General features: G+C 38.3%; 9 non-coding genes across 9 annotated transcripts; all 9 read right to left on the reverse strand.

Annotated features, from left to right (window-relative positions):
* Positions 1 to 3,545: 3,545 nt before the first annotated feature.
* trnat-ugu (transfer RNA threonine (anticodon UGU)) lies at positions 3,546 to 3,619 on the reverse strand. Its single transcript has one exon. It is a non-coding gene; the product is annotated as a tRNA-Thr (tRNA).
* Positions 3,620 to 4,213: 594 nt separating this feature from the next.
* trnat-agu (transfer RNA threonine (anticodon AGU)) lies at positions 4,214 to 4,287 on the reverse strand. The gene has a single exon. It is a non-coding gene; the product is annotated as a tRNA-Thr (tRNA).
* A 305-nt stretch (positions 4,288 to 4,592) lies between these two features.
* Positions 4,593 to 4,666, reverse strand: trnat-agu (transfer RNA threonine (anticodon AGU)). Its single transcript has one exon. It is a non-coding gene; the product is annotated as a tRNA-Thr (tRNA).
* Positions 4,667 to 7,948: 3,282 nt separating this feature from the next.
* Positions 7,949 to 8,022, reverse strand: trnat-ugu (transfer RNA threonine (anticodon UGU)). The gene has a single exon. It is a non-coding gene; the product is annotated as a tRNA-Thr (tRNA).
* A 594-nt stretch (positions 8,023 to 8,616) lies between these two features.
* trnat-agu (transfer RNA threonine (anticodon AGU)) lies at positions 8,617 to 8,690 on the reverse strand. The gene has a single exon. It is a non-coding gene; the product is annotated as a tRNA-Thr (tRNA).
* Positions 8,691 to 8,995: 305 nt separating this feature from the next.
* trnat-agu (transfer RNA threonine (anticodon AGU)) lies at positions 8,996 to 9,069 on the reverse strand. The gene has a single exon. It is a non-coding gene; the product is annotated as a tRNA-Thr (tRNA).
* Positions 9,070 to 12,731: 3,662 nt separating this feature from the next.
* Positions 12,732 to 12,805, reverse strand: trnat-ugu (transfer RNA threonine (anticodon UGU)). Its single transcript has one exon. It is a non-coding gene; the product is annotated as a tRNA-Thr (tRNA).
* Positions 12,806 to 13,399: 594 nt separating this feature from the next.
* On the reverse strand, positions 13,400 to 13,473 carry trnat-agu (transfer RNA threonine (anticodon AGU)). Its single transcript has one exon. It is a non-coding gene; the product is annotated as a tRNA-Thr (tRNA).
* Positions 13,474 to 13,781: 308 nt separating this feature from the next.
* Positions 13,782 to 13,855, reverse strand: trnat-ugu (transfer RNA threonine (anticodon UGU)). Its single transcript has one exon. It is a non-coding gene; the product is annotated as a tRNA-Thr (tRNA).
* Between the last annotated feature and the right edge of the window lie 416 nt (positions 13,856 to 14,271).

Genomic DNA, 14,271 nt, shown 5'->3' on the forward strand with positions numbered 1-14,271 from the left:
CACAAAACATCCAGAGACACAAAACAACTACAAAGAGACACAAAACGACCACAAAGAGACACATAACAACCTCAAAGAGACACAAAACTACCACAAAGAGACACAACAACTACAAAGAGACACAAAACGATCACAAAGAGACACAAAACAACCACAAAGACACATAAAACTACCACAAAGAGACACAAAACAACCACAAAGAGGCAAAACATTACCAGAAAGAGACACAGAACGACCACAGAGACACAAAACAACCACAAAGAAAAACAAAACGACTACAAAGAGAGACAAAACAAACACAGAGAGACACAAAATTACCACAAAGAGACAAAAAATAACCACAAGAGACAAAACGACCACAAAGAGACACAAAACGACCACAGAGATACAAAATTACCACAAAGAGAGACAAAACTACCACAAAGAGACACAAAATTACCACAAAGAGACACAACAACTACAAAGAGACACAAAACGATAACAAAGAGACACAAAACAACGACAAAGAGACATAAAACTACCACAAAGAGACACAAAACGACCACAAAGAGACAAAAAATTACCAGAAAGAGACATAAAACGACCACAAAGAGACACAAAACGACCACAGAGACACAAAACAACCACAGACAGACACAAAACAACCACAGAGAGACACAAAATGACCACAAAGAGAAACAAAACTACCACAAAGAGACACAAAACATCCAGATACACAAAACGACCACAAAGAGACACAAAATGACGACAGAGAGACACTAAACGACCACAGAGACACAAAACAACCACAGAGAGACACAAAATTACCAGAAAGAGAAACAAAATATCCAGAGACACAAAACAACCACAAAGAGACACAAAATGACCACAAGAGACAAAACGACCACAAAGAGACACAAAACATCCAGAGACACAAAACAACCACAAAGAGACACAACAACTACAAAGAGACACAAAACGATAACAAAGAGACACAAAAAAACCACAGAGAGACATTAAACTACCACAAAGAGACACAAAACGACCACAAAGAGACAAAAAATTACCAGAAAGAGACACAAAACAACCACAGAGACACAAAACAACTACTAAAAGACACAAAACGACCACAGAGACACAAAATGACCACAAACAGAGACAAAACTACCACAAAGAGACACTAAATTACCAGAAAGAGACACAAAACAACCACAGAGAGGCACAAAACATCCAGAGACACAAAACAACTACAAAGAGACACAAAACGACCACAAAGAGACACATAACAACCTCAAAGAGACACAAAACTACCACAAAGAGACACAACAACTACAAAGAGACACAAAACGATCACAAAGAGACACAAAACAACCACAAAGACACATAAAACTACCACAAAGAGACACAAAACAACCACAAAGAGGCAAAACATTACCAGAAAGAGACACAGAACGACCACAGAGACACAAAACAACCACAAAGAAAAACAAAACGACTACAAAGAGAGACAAAACAAACACAGAGAGACACAAAATTACCACAAAGAGACAAAAAATAACCACAAGAGACAAAACGACCACAAAGAGACACAAAACGACCACAGAGATACAAAATTACCACAAAGAGAGACAAAACTACCACAAAGAGACACAAAATTACCACAAAGAGACACAACAACTACAAAGAGACACAAAACGATAACAAAGAGACACAAAACAACGACAAAGAGACATAAAACTACCACAAAGAGACACAAAACGACCACAAAGAGACAAAAAATTACCAGAAAGAGACATAAAACGACCACAAAGAGACACAAAACGACCACAGAGATACAAAATTACCACAAAGAGAGACAAAACTACCACAAAGAGACACAAAATTACCACAAAGAGACACAACAACTACAAAGAGACACAAAACGATAACAAAGAGACACAAAAAAACGACAAAGAGACATAAAACTACCACAAAGAGACACAAAACGACCACAAAGAGACAAAAAATTACCAGAAAGAGACATAAAACGACCACTGAGACACAAAACAACCACAGAGACACAAAACAATCACAGACAGACACAAAACAACCACAGAGAGACACAAAATGACCACAAAGAGAGACAAAACTACCACAAAGAGACACAAAATTACCACAAAGAGACACAACAACTACAAAGAGACACAAAACGATAACAAAGAGACACAAAACAACGACAAAGAGACATAAAACTACCACAAAGAGACACAAAACGACCACAAAGAGACAAAAAATTACCAGAAAGAGACATAAAACGACCACAAAGAGACACAAAACGACCACAGAGATACAAAATTACCACAAAGAGAGACAAAACTACCACAAAGAGACACAAAATTACCACAAAGAGACACAACAACTACAAAGAGACACAAAACGATAACAAAGAGACACAAAACAACGACAAAGAGACATAAAACTACCACAAAGAGACACAAAACGACCACAAAGAGACAAAAAATTACCAGAAAGAGACATAAAACGACCACAGAGACACAAAACAACCACAGAGAAACAAAACAACCACAGACAGACACAAAACAACCACAGAGAGACACAAAATGACCACAAAGAGAGACAAAACTACCACAAAGAGACACAAAATTACCAGAAAGAGACACAACAACTACAAAGAGACACAAAACGATAACAAAGAGACACAAAACAACGACAAAGAGACATAAAACTACCACAAAGAGACACAAAACGACCACAAAGAGACAAAAAATTACCAGAAAGAGACATAAAACGACCACAAAGAGACACAAAACGACCACAGAGATACAAAATTACCACAAAGAGAGACAAAACTACCACAAAGAGACACAAAATTACCACAAAGAGACACAACAACTACAAAGAGACACAAAACGATAACAAAGAGACACAAAACAACGACAAAGAGACATAAAACTACCACAAAGAGACACAAAACAACCACAAAGAGACAAAAAATTACCAGAAAGAGACATAAAACGACCACAGAGACACAAAACAACCACAGAGACACAAAACAACCACAGACAGACACAAAACAACCACAGAGAGACACAAAATGACCACAAAGAGAGACAAAACTACCACAAAGAGACACAAAACATCCAGATACACAAAACGACCACAAAGAGACACAAAATGACGACAGAGAGACACTAAACGACCACAGAGACACAAAACAACCACAGAGAGACACAAAATTACCAGAAAGAGAAACAAAATATCCAGAGACACAAAACAACCACAAAGAGACACAAAATGACCACAAGAGACAAAACGACCACAAAGAGACACAAAACATCCAGAGACACAAAACAACCACAAAGAGACACAACAACTACAAAGAGACACAAAACGATAACAAAGAGACACAAAAAAACCACAGAGAGACATTAAACTACCACAAAGAGACACAAAACGACCACAAAGAGACAAAAAATTACCAGAAAGAGACACAAAACAACCACAGAGACACAAAACAACTACTAAGAGACACAAAACAACCACCATAGTTAGCTTAAAAGGACCACAGGCACTGCTGGGATTTGAACCCAGGATCTCCTGTTTACAAGACAGGCACTTTGACCAACTAAGCCACAGCGCCACATAAGTCATGAAAATGATGAAAGACACAAAACATTCAGATACACAAAACGACCACAAAGAGACACAAGATGACCAGAGAGAGACACAAAACGACCACAGAGACACAAAACAACCACAAAGAAAAACAAAACGACTACAAAGAGAGACAAAACAAACACAGAGAGACACAAAATTACCACAAAGAGACACAAAATAACCACAAGAGACAAAACGACCACAAAGAGACACAAAACGACCACAGAGATACAAAATTACCACAAAGAGAGACAAAACTACCACAAAGAGACACAAAATTACCACAAAGAGACACAAAACAACCACAGAGAGACACAAAACATCCAGAGACACAAAATGACCACAAAGAGACGCAAAACGACCACAGAGAGACACATAACAAGCAGAAAGAGACACAAAACATCCAGAGACACAAAACATCCCAAAACTAATTCTGATTTCTAAAAACATTTTTATCAAGTCTGACCAAAGAACAGACTGATAATAATCATGATGTTCATCATTTAATTAAGAGAACCCATGTAAAGTAGAAACCTAATAATTATATGCTAAGTCATAGTTAACTTAACAGGACCACAGGCACTGCTGGGATTTGAACCCAGGATCTCCTGTTTACTAGACAGGCACTTTGACCAACTAAGCCACAGCACCACATAAGTCAGAAGAATGATGAAAGAATAAAGATCAGGAACTGGATTCACTTCGTCCTGAACTGGATGCACTCCAGGAAGCGAGCTCCAGAGACTCTCCCAAAACTAACTCTGTAGCTCAAGAATAGTTAAAGCCATGAGTAGAAGTGCCTCATATTGGTGCAAAACTTCCTCATATCTTGCAGATTCTTTTGGGTTTTGAACTCAGATCCTCCTGTTCATGAGGAAGGCATTTTCAGCAGTTCAGTAGAACCCTGATAATGAGCTGTTTTAAATGCTAAGTCATCGTTAGCTTAACAGGACCACAGGCACTGCTGGGATTTGAACCCAGGATCTCCTGTTTACTAGACAGGCACTTTGACCAACTAAGCCACAGCGCCACATAAGTCATAAAAATGGTGAAAGACACAAAACATTCAGATAAACAAAACGACCACAAAGAGACACAAAATGACCACAAAAAGACACAAAACAACCACAGAGAGACACAAAACGACCACAGAGATACAAAATTACCACAAAGAGAGACAAAACTACCACAAAGAGACACAAAATTACCACAAAGAGACACAACAACTACAAAGAGACACAAAACGATAACAAAGAGACACAAAACAACGACAAAGAGACATAAAACTACCACAAAGAGACACAAAACGACCACAAAGAGACAAAAAATTACCAGAAAGAGACATAAAACGACCACAGAGACACAAAACAACCACAGAGACACAAAACAACCACAGACAGACACAAAACAACCACAGAGAGACACAAAATGACCACAAAGAGAGACAAAACTACCACAAAGAGACACAAAACATCCAGATACACAAAACGACCACAAAGAGACACAAAATGACGACAGAGAGACACTAAACGACCACAGAGACACAAAACAACCACAGAGAGACACAAAATTACCAGAAAGAGAAACAAAATATCCAGAGACACAAAACAACCACAAAGAGACACAAAATGACCACAAGAGACAAAACGACCACAAAGAGACACAAAACATCCAGAGACACAAAACAACCACAAAGAGACACAACAACTACAAAGAGACACAAAACGATAACAAAGAGACACAAAAAAACCACAGAGAGACATTAAACTACCACAAAGAGACACAAAACGACCACAAAGAGACAAAAAATTACCAGAAAGAGACACAAAACAACCACAGAGACACAAAACAACTACTAAAAGACACAAAACGACCACAGAGACACAAAATGACCACAAACAGAGACAAAACTACCACAAAGAGACACTAAATTACCAGAAAGAGACACAAAACAACCACAGAGAGGCACAAAACATCCAGAGACACAAAACAACTACAAAGAGACACAAAACGACCACAAAGAGACACATAACAACCTCAAAGAGACACAAAACTACCACAAAGAGACACAACAACTACAAAGAGACACAAAACGATCACAAAGAGACACAAAACAACCACAAAGACACATAAAACTACCACAAAGAGACACAAAACAACCACAAAGAGGCAAAACATTACCAGAAAGAGACACAGAACGACCACAGAGACACAAAACAACCACAAAGAAAAACAAAACGACTACAAAGAGAGACAAAACAAACACAGAGAGACACAAAATTACCACAAAGAGACAAAAAATAACCACAAGAGACAAAACGACCACAAAGAGACACAAAACGACCACAGAGATACAAAATTACCACAAAGAGAGACAAAACTACCACAAAGAGACACAAAATTACCACAAAGAGACACAACAACTACAAAGAGACACAAAACGATAACAAAGAGACACAAAACAACGACAAAGAGACATAAAACTACCACAAAGAGACACAAAACGACCACAAAGAGACAAAAAATTACCAGAAAGAGACATAAAACGACCACAAAGAGACACAAAACGACCACAGAGATACAAAATTACCACAAAGAGAGACAAAACTACCACAAAGAGACACAAAATTACCACAAAGAGACACAACAACTACAAAGAGACACAAAACGATAACAAAGAGACACAAAACAACGACAAAGAGACATAAAACTACCACAAAGAGACACAAAACGACCACAAAGAGACAAAAAATTACCAGAAAGAGACATAAAACGACCACTGAGACACAAAACAACCACAGAGACACAAAACAACCACAGACAGACACAAAACAACCACAGAGAGAAACAAAATGACCACAAAGAGAGACAAAACTACCACAAAGAGACACAAAATTACCACAAAGAGACACAACAACTACAAAGAGACACAAAACGATAACAAAGAGACACAAAACAACGACAAAGAGACATAAAACTACCACAAAGAGACACAAAACGACCACAAAGAGACAAAAAATTACCAGAAAGAGACATAAAACGACCACAAAGAGACACAAAACGACCACAGAGATACAAAATTACCACAAAGAGAGACAAAACTACCACAAAGAGACACAAAATTACCACAAAGAGACACAACAACTACAAAGAGACACAAAACGATAACAAAGAGACACAAAACAACGACAAAGAGACATAAAACTACCACAAAGAGACACAAAACAACGACAAAGAGACATAAAACTACCACAAAGAGACACAAAACGACCACAGAGACACAAAACAACCACAGAGACACAAAACAACCACAGACAGACACAAAACAACCACAGAGAGACACAAAATGACCACAAAGAGAGACAAAACTACCACAAAGAGACACAAAATTACCAGAAAGAGACACAACAACTACAAAGAGACACAAAACGATAACAAAGAGACACAAAACAACGACAAAGAGACATAAAACTACCACAAAGAGACACAAAACGACCACAAAGAGACAAAAAATTACCAGAAAGAGACATAAAACGACCACAAAGAGACACAAAACGACCACAGAGATACAAAATTACCACAAAGAGAGACAAAACTACCACAAAGAGACACAAAATTACCACAAAGAGACACAACAACTACAAAGAGACACAAAACGATAACAAAGAGACACAAAACAACGACAAAGAGACATAAAACTACCACAAAGAGACACAAAACAACCACAAAGAGACAAAAAATTACCAGAAAGAGACATAAAACGACCACAGAGACACAAAACAACCACAGAGACACAAAACAACCACAGACAGACACAAAACAACCACAGAGAGACACAAAATGACCACAAAGAGAGACAAAACTACCACAAAGAGACACAAAACATCCAGATACACAAAACGACCACAAAGAGACACAAAATGACGACAGAGAGACACTAAACGACCACAGAGACACAAAACAACCACAGAGAGACACAAAATTACCAGAAAGAGAAACAAAATATCCAGAGACACAAAACAACCACAAAGAGACACAAAATGACCACAAGAGACAAAACGACCACAAAGAGACACAAAACATCCAGAGACACAAAACAACCACAAAGAGACACAACAACTACAAAGAGACACAAAACGATAACAAAGAGACACAAAAAAACCACAGAGAGACATTAAACTACCACAAAGAGACACAAAACGACCACAAAGAGACAAAAAATTACCAGAAAGAGACACAAAACAACCACAGAGACACAAAACAACTACTAAGAGACACAAAACAACCACCATAGTTAGCTTAAAAGGACCACAGGCACTGCTGGGATTTGAACCCAGGATCTCCTGTTTACAAGACAGGCACTTTGACCAACTAAGCCACAGCGCCACATAAGTCATGAAAATGATGAAAGACACAAAACATTCAGATACACAAAACGACCACAAAGAGACACAAGATGACCAGAGAGAGACACAAAACGACCACAGAGACACAAAACAACCACAAAGAAAAACAAAACGACTACAAAGAGAGACAAAACAAACACAGAGAGACACAAAATTACCACAAAGAGACACAAAATAACCACAAGAGACAAAACGACCACAAAGAGACACAAAACGACCACAGAGATACAAAATTACCACAAAGAGAGACAAAACTACCACAAAGAGACACAAAATTACCACAAAGAGACACAAAACAACCACAGAGAGACACAAAACATCCAGAGACACAAAATGACCACAAAGAGACGCAAAACGACCACAGAGAGACACATAACAAGCAGAAAGAGACACAAAACATCCAGAGACACAAAACATCCCAAAACTAATTCTGATTTCTAAAAACATTTTTATCAAGTCTGACCAAAGAACAGACTGATAATAATCATGATGTTCGTCATTTAATTAAGAGAACCCATGTAAAGTAGAAACCTAATAATTATATGCTAAGTCATAGTTAACTTAACAGGACCACAGGCACTGCTGGGATTTGAACCCAGGATCTCCTGTTTACTAGACAGGCACTTTGACCAACTAAGCCACAGCACCACATAAGTCAGAAGAATGATGAAAGAATAAAGATCAGGAACTGGATTCACTTCGTCCTGAACTGGATGCACTCCAGGAAGCGAGCTCCAGAGACTCTCCCAAAACTAACTCTGTAGCTCAAGAATAGTTAAAGCCATGAGTAGAAGTGCCTCATATTGGTGCAAAACTTCCTCATATCTTGCAGATTCTTTTGGGTTTTGAACTCAGATCCTCCTGTTCATGAGGAAGGCATTTTCAGCAGTTCAGTAGAACCCTGATAATGAGCTGTTTTAAATGCTAAGTCATCGTTAGCTTAACAGGACCACAGGCACTGCTGGGATTTGAACCCAGGATCTCCTGTTTACTAGACAGGCACTTTGACCAACTAAGCCACAGCGCCACATAAGTCATAAAAATGGTGAAAGACACAAAACATTCAGATAAACAAAACGACCACAAAGAGACACAAAATGACCACAAAAAGACACAAAACAACCACAGAGAGACACAAAACGACCACAGATACACAAAACAACCACTGAGAGACACAAAACGACCACAGAGACACAAAACAAGCACAGAGAGACACAAAACAACCACAAAGAGAGACAAAACAAGCACAGAGAGACATAAAACATCCAGAGACACAAAACAACCACAAAGAGACACAAAACGACCACAGAGACACAAAATGACCACAAAGAGAGACAAAACATCCAGAGACACAAAACAACCACAAAGAGACACAAAACGACCACAGAGACACAAAATGACCACAAACAGAGACAAAACTACCACAAAGAGACACAAAATTACCAGAAAGAGACACAAAACAACCACAGAGAGGCACAAAACATCCAGAGACACAAAACAACTACAAAGAGACACAAAACGACCACAAAGAGACACATAACAACCTCAAAGAGACACAAAACTACCACAAAGAGACACAACAACTACAAAGAGACACAAAACGATCACAAAGAGACACAAAACAACCACAAAGACACATAAAACTACCACAAAGAGACACAAAACAACCACAAAGAGGCAAAACATTACCAGAAAGAGACACAGAATGACCACAGAGACACAAAACAACCACAAAGAAAAACAAAACGACTACAAAGAGAGACAAAACAAACACAGAGAGACACAAAATTACCACAAAGAGACAAAAAATAACCACAAGAGACAAAACGACCACAAAGAGACACAAAATTACCACAAAGAGACACAACAACTACAAAGAGACACAAAACGATAACAAAGAGACACAAAACAACGACAAAGAGACATAAAACTACCACAAAGAGACACAAAACGACCACAAAGAGACAAAAAATTACCAGAAAGAGACATAAAACGACCACAAAGAGACACAAAACGACCACAGAGACACAAAACAACCACAGACAGACACAAAACAACCACAGAGAGACACAAAACTACCACAAAGAGACACAAAACATCCAGATACACAAAACGACCACAAAGAGACACAAAATGACGACAGAGAGACACTAAACGACCACAGAGACACAAAACAACCACAGAGAGACACAAAATTACCAGAAAGAGAAACAAAATATCCAGAGACACAAAACAACCACAAAGAGACACAAAATGACCACAAGAGACAAAACGACCACAAAGAGACACAAAACATCCAGAGACACAAAACAACCACAAAGAGACACAACAACTACAAAGAGACACAAAACGATAACAAAGAGACACAAAAAAACCACAGAGAGACATTAAACTACCACAAAGAGACACAAAACGACCACAAAGAGACAAAAAATTACCAGAAAGAGACACAAAACAACCACAGAGACACAAAACAACTACTAAAAGACACAAAACGACCACAGAGACACAAAATGACCACAAACAGAGACAAAACTACCACAAAGAGACACTAAATTACCAGAAAGAGACACAAAACAACCACAGAGAGGCACAAAACATCCAGAGACACAAAACAACTACAAAGAGACACAAAACGACCACAAAGAGACACATAACAACCTCAAAGAGACACAAAACTACCACAAAGAGACACAACAACTACAAAGAGACACAAAACGATCACAAAGAGACACAAAACAACCACAAAGACACATAAAACTACCACAAAGAGACACAAAACAACCACAAAGAGGCAAAACATTACCAGAAAGAGACACAGAACGACCACAGAGACACAAAACAACCACAAAGAAAAACAAAACGACTACAAAGAGAGACAAAACAAACACAGAGAGACACAAAATTACCACAAAGAGACAAAAAATAACCACAAGAGACAAAACGACCACAAAGAGACACAAAACGACCACAGAGATACAAAATTACCACAAAGAGAGACAAAACGACCACAAAGAGACACAAAATTACCACAAAGAGACACAACAACTACAAAGAGACACAAAACGATAACAAAGAGACACAAAACAACGACAAAGAGTCATAAAACTACCACAAAGAGACACAAAACGACCACAAAGAGACAAAAAATTACCAGAAAGAGACATAAAACGACCACAGAGACACAAAACAACCACAGAGACACAAAACAACCACAGACAGACACAAAACAACCACAGAGAGACACAAAATGACCACAAAGAGAGACAAAACTACCACAAAGAGACACAAAATTACCACAAAGAGACACAACAACTACAAAGAGACACAAAACGATAACAAAGAGACACAAAACAACGACAAAGAGACATAAAACTACCACAAAGAGACACAAAACGACCACAAAGATACAAAAAATTACCAGAAAGAGACATAAAACGACCACAAAGAGACACAAAACGACCACAGAGATACAAAATTACCACAAAGAGAGACAAAACTACCACAAAGAGACACAAAATTACCACAAAGAGACACAACAACTACAAAGAGACACAAAACGATAACAAAGAGACACAAAACAACGACAAAGAGACATAAAACTACCACAAAGAGACACAAAACGACCACAAAGAGACAAAAAATTACCAGAAAGAGACATAAAACGACCACAGAGACACAAAACAACCACAGAGACACAAAACAACCACAGACAGACACAAAACAACCACAGTAAGACACAAAATGACCACAAAGAGAGACAAAACTACCACAAAGAGACACAAAATTACCAGAAAGAGACACAACAACTACAAAGAGACACAAAACGATAACAAAGAGACACAAAACAACGACAAAGAGACATAAAACTACCACAAAGAGACACAAAACGACCACAAAGAGACAAAAAATTACCAGAAAGAGACATAAAACGACCACAAAGAGACACAAAACGACCACAGAGATACAAAATTACCACAAAGAGAGACAAAACTACCACAAAGAGACACAAAATTACCACAAAGAGACACAACAACTACAAAGAGACACAAAACGATAACAAAGAGACACAAAACAACGACAAAGAGACATAAAACTACCACAAAGAGACACAAAACAACCACAAAGAGACAAAAAATTACCAGAAAGAGACATAAAACGACCACAGAGACACAAAACAACCACAGAGACACAAAACAACCACAGACAGACACAAAACAACCACAGAGAGACACAAAATGACCACAAAGAGAGACAAAACTACCACAAAGAGACACAAAACATCCAGATACACAAAACGACCACAAAGAGACACAAAATGACGACAGAGAGACACTAAACGACCACAGAGACACAAAACAACCACAGAGAGACACAAAATTACCAGAAAGAGAAACAAAATATCCAGAGACACAAAACAACCACAAAGAGACACAAAATGACCACAAGCGACAAAACGACCACAAAGAGACACAAAACATCCAGAGACACAAAACAACCACAAAGAGACACAACAACTACAAAGAGACACAAAACGATAACAAAGAGACACAAAAAAACCACAGAGAGACATTAAACTACCACAAAGAGACACAAAATTACCAGAAAGAGACACAAAACAACCACAGAGACACAAAACAACTACTAAGAGACACAAAACAACCACCATAGTTAGCTTAAAAGGACCACAGGCACTGCTGGGATTTGAACCCAGGATCTCCTGTTTACAAGACAGGCACTTTGACCAACTAAGCCACAGCGCCACATAAGTCATGAAAATGATGAAAGACACAAAACATTCAGATACACAAAACGACCACAAAGAGACACAAGATGACCAGAGAGAGACACAAAACGACCACAGAGACACAAAACAACCACAAAGAAAAACAAAACGACTACAAAGAGAGACAAAACAAACACAGAGAGACACAAAATTACCACAAAGAGACACAAAATAACCACAAGAGACAAAACGACCACAAAGAGACACAAAACGACCACAGAGATACAAAATTACCACAAAGAGAGACAAAACTACCACAAAGAGACACAAAATTACCACAAAGAGACACAAAACAACCACAGAGAGACACAAAACATCCAGAGACACAAAATGACCACAAAGAGACGCAAAACGACCACAGAGAGACACATAACAAGCAGAAAGAGACACAAAACATCCAGAGACACAAAACATCCCAAAACTAATTCTGATTTCTAAAAACATTTTTATCAAGTCTGACCAAAGAACAGACTGATAATAATCATGATGTTCATCATTTAATTAAGAGAACCCATGTAAAGTAGAAACCTAATAATTATATGCTAAGTCATAGTTAACTTAACAGGACCACAGGCACTGCTGGGATTTGAACCCAGGATCTCCTGTTTACTAGACAGGCACTTTGACCAACTAAGCCACAGCACCACATAAGTCAGAAGAATGATGAAAGAATAAAGATCAGGAACTGGATTCACTTCGTCCTGAACTGGATGCACTCCAGGAAGCGAGCTCCAGAGACTCTCCCAAAACTAACTCTGTAGCTCAAGAATAGTTAAAGCCATGAGTAGAAGACACAAAACAACCACAAAGAGACACAAAACGATAACAAAGAGACACAAAACGACCACAAAGAGACAAAAAATTACCAGAAAGAGACACAAAACAACCACAGAGACACAAAACAACTACTAAGAGACACAAAACAACCACCATAGTTAGCTTAAAAGGACCACAGGCACTGCTGGGATTTGAACCCAGGATCTCCTGTTTACAAGACAGGCACTTTGACCAACTAAGCCACAGCGCCACATAAGTCATGAAAATGATGAAAGACACAAAACATTCAGATACACAAAACGACCACAAAGAGACACAAGATGACCAGAGAGAGACACAAAACGACCACAGAGACACAAAACAACCACAAAGAAAAACAAAACGACTACAAAGAGAGACAAAACAAACACAGAGAGACACAAAATTACCACAAAGAGACACAAAATAACCAAAAGAGACAAAACGACCACAAAGAGACACAAAACGACCACAGAGATACAAAATTACCACAAAGAGAGACAAAACTACCACAAAGAGACACAAAATTACCACAAAGAGACACAAAACATCCAGAGACACATAACGACCACAAAGAGACACAAAACAACCACAAAGAGACACAAAACGACCACAGAGATACAGAATTACCACAAAGAGAGACGAAAC

This window comes from Leuresthes tenuis, unplaced genomic scaffold, assembly GCF_036924035.1.
Source record: "Leuresthes tenuis unplaced genomic scaffold, fLeuTen1.0.hap1 SCAF_23, whole genome shotgun sequence".
NCBI classification, from domain to species: domain Eukaryota; kingdom Metazoa; phylum Chordata; class Actinopteri; order Atheriniformes; family Atherinopsidae; genus Leuresthes; species Leuresthes tenuis.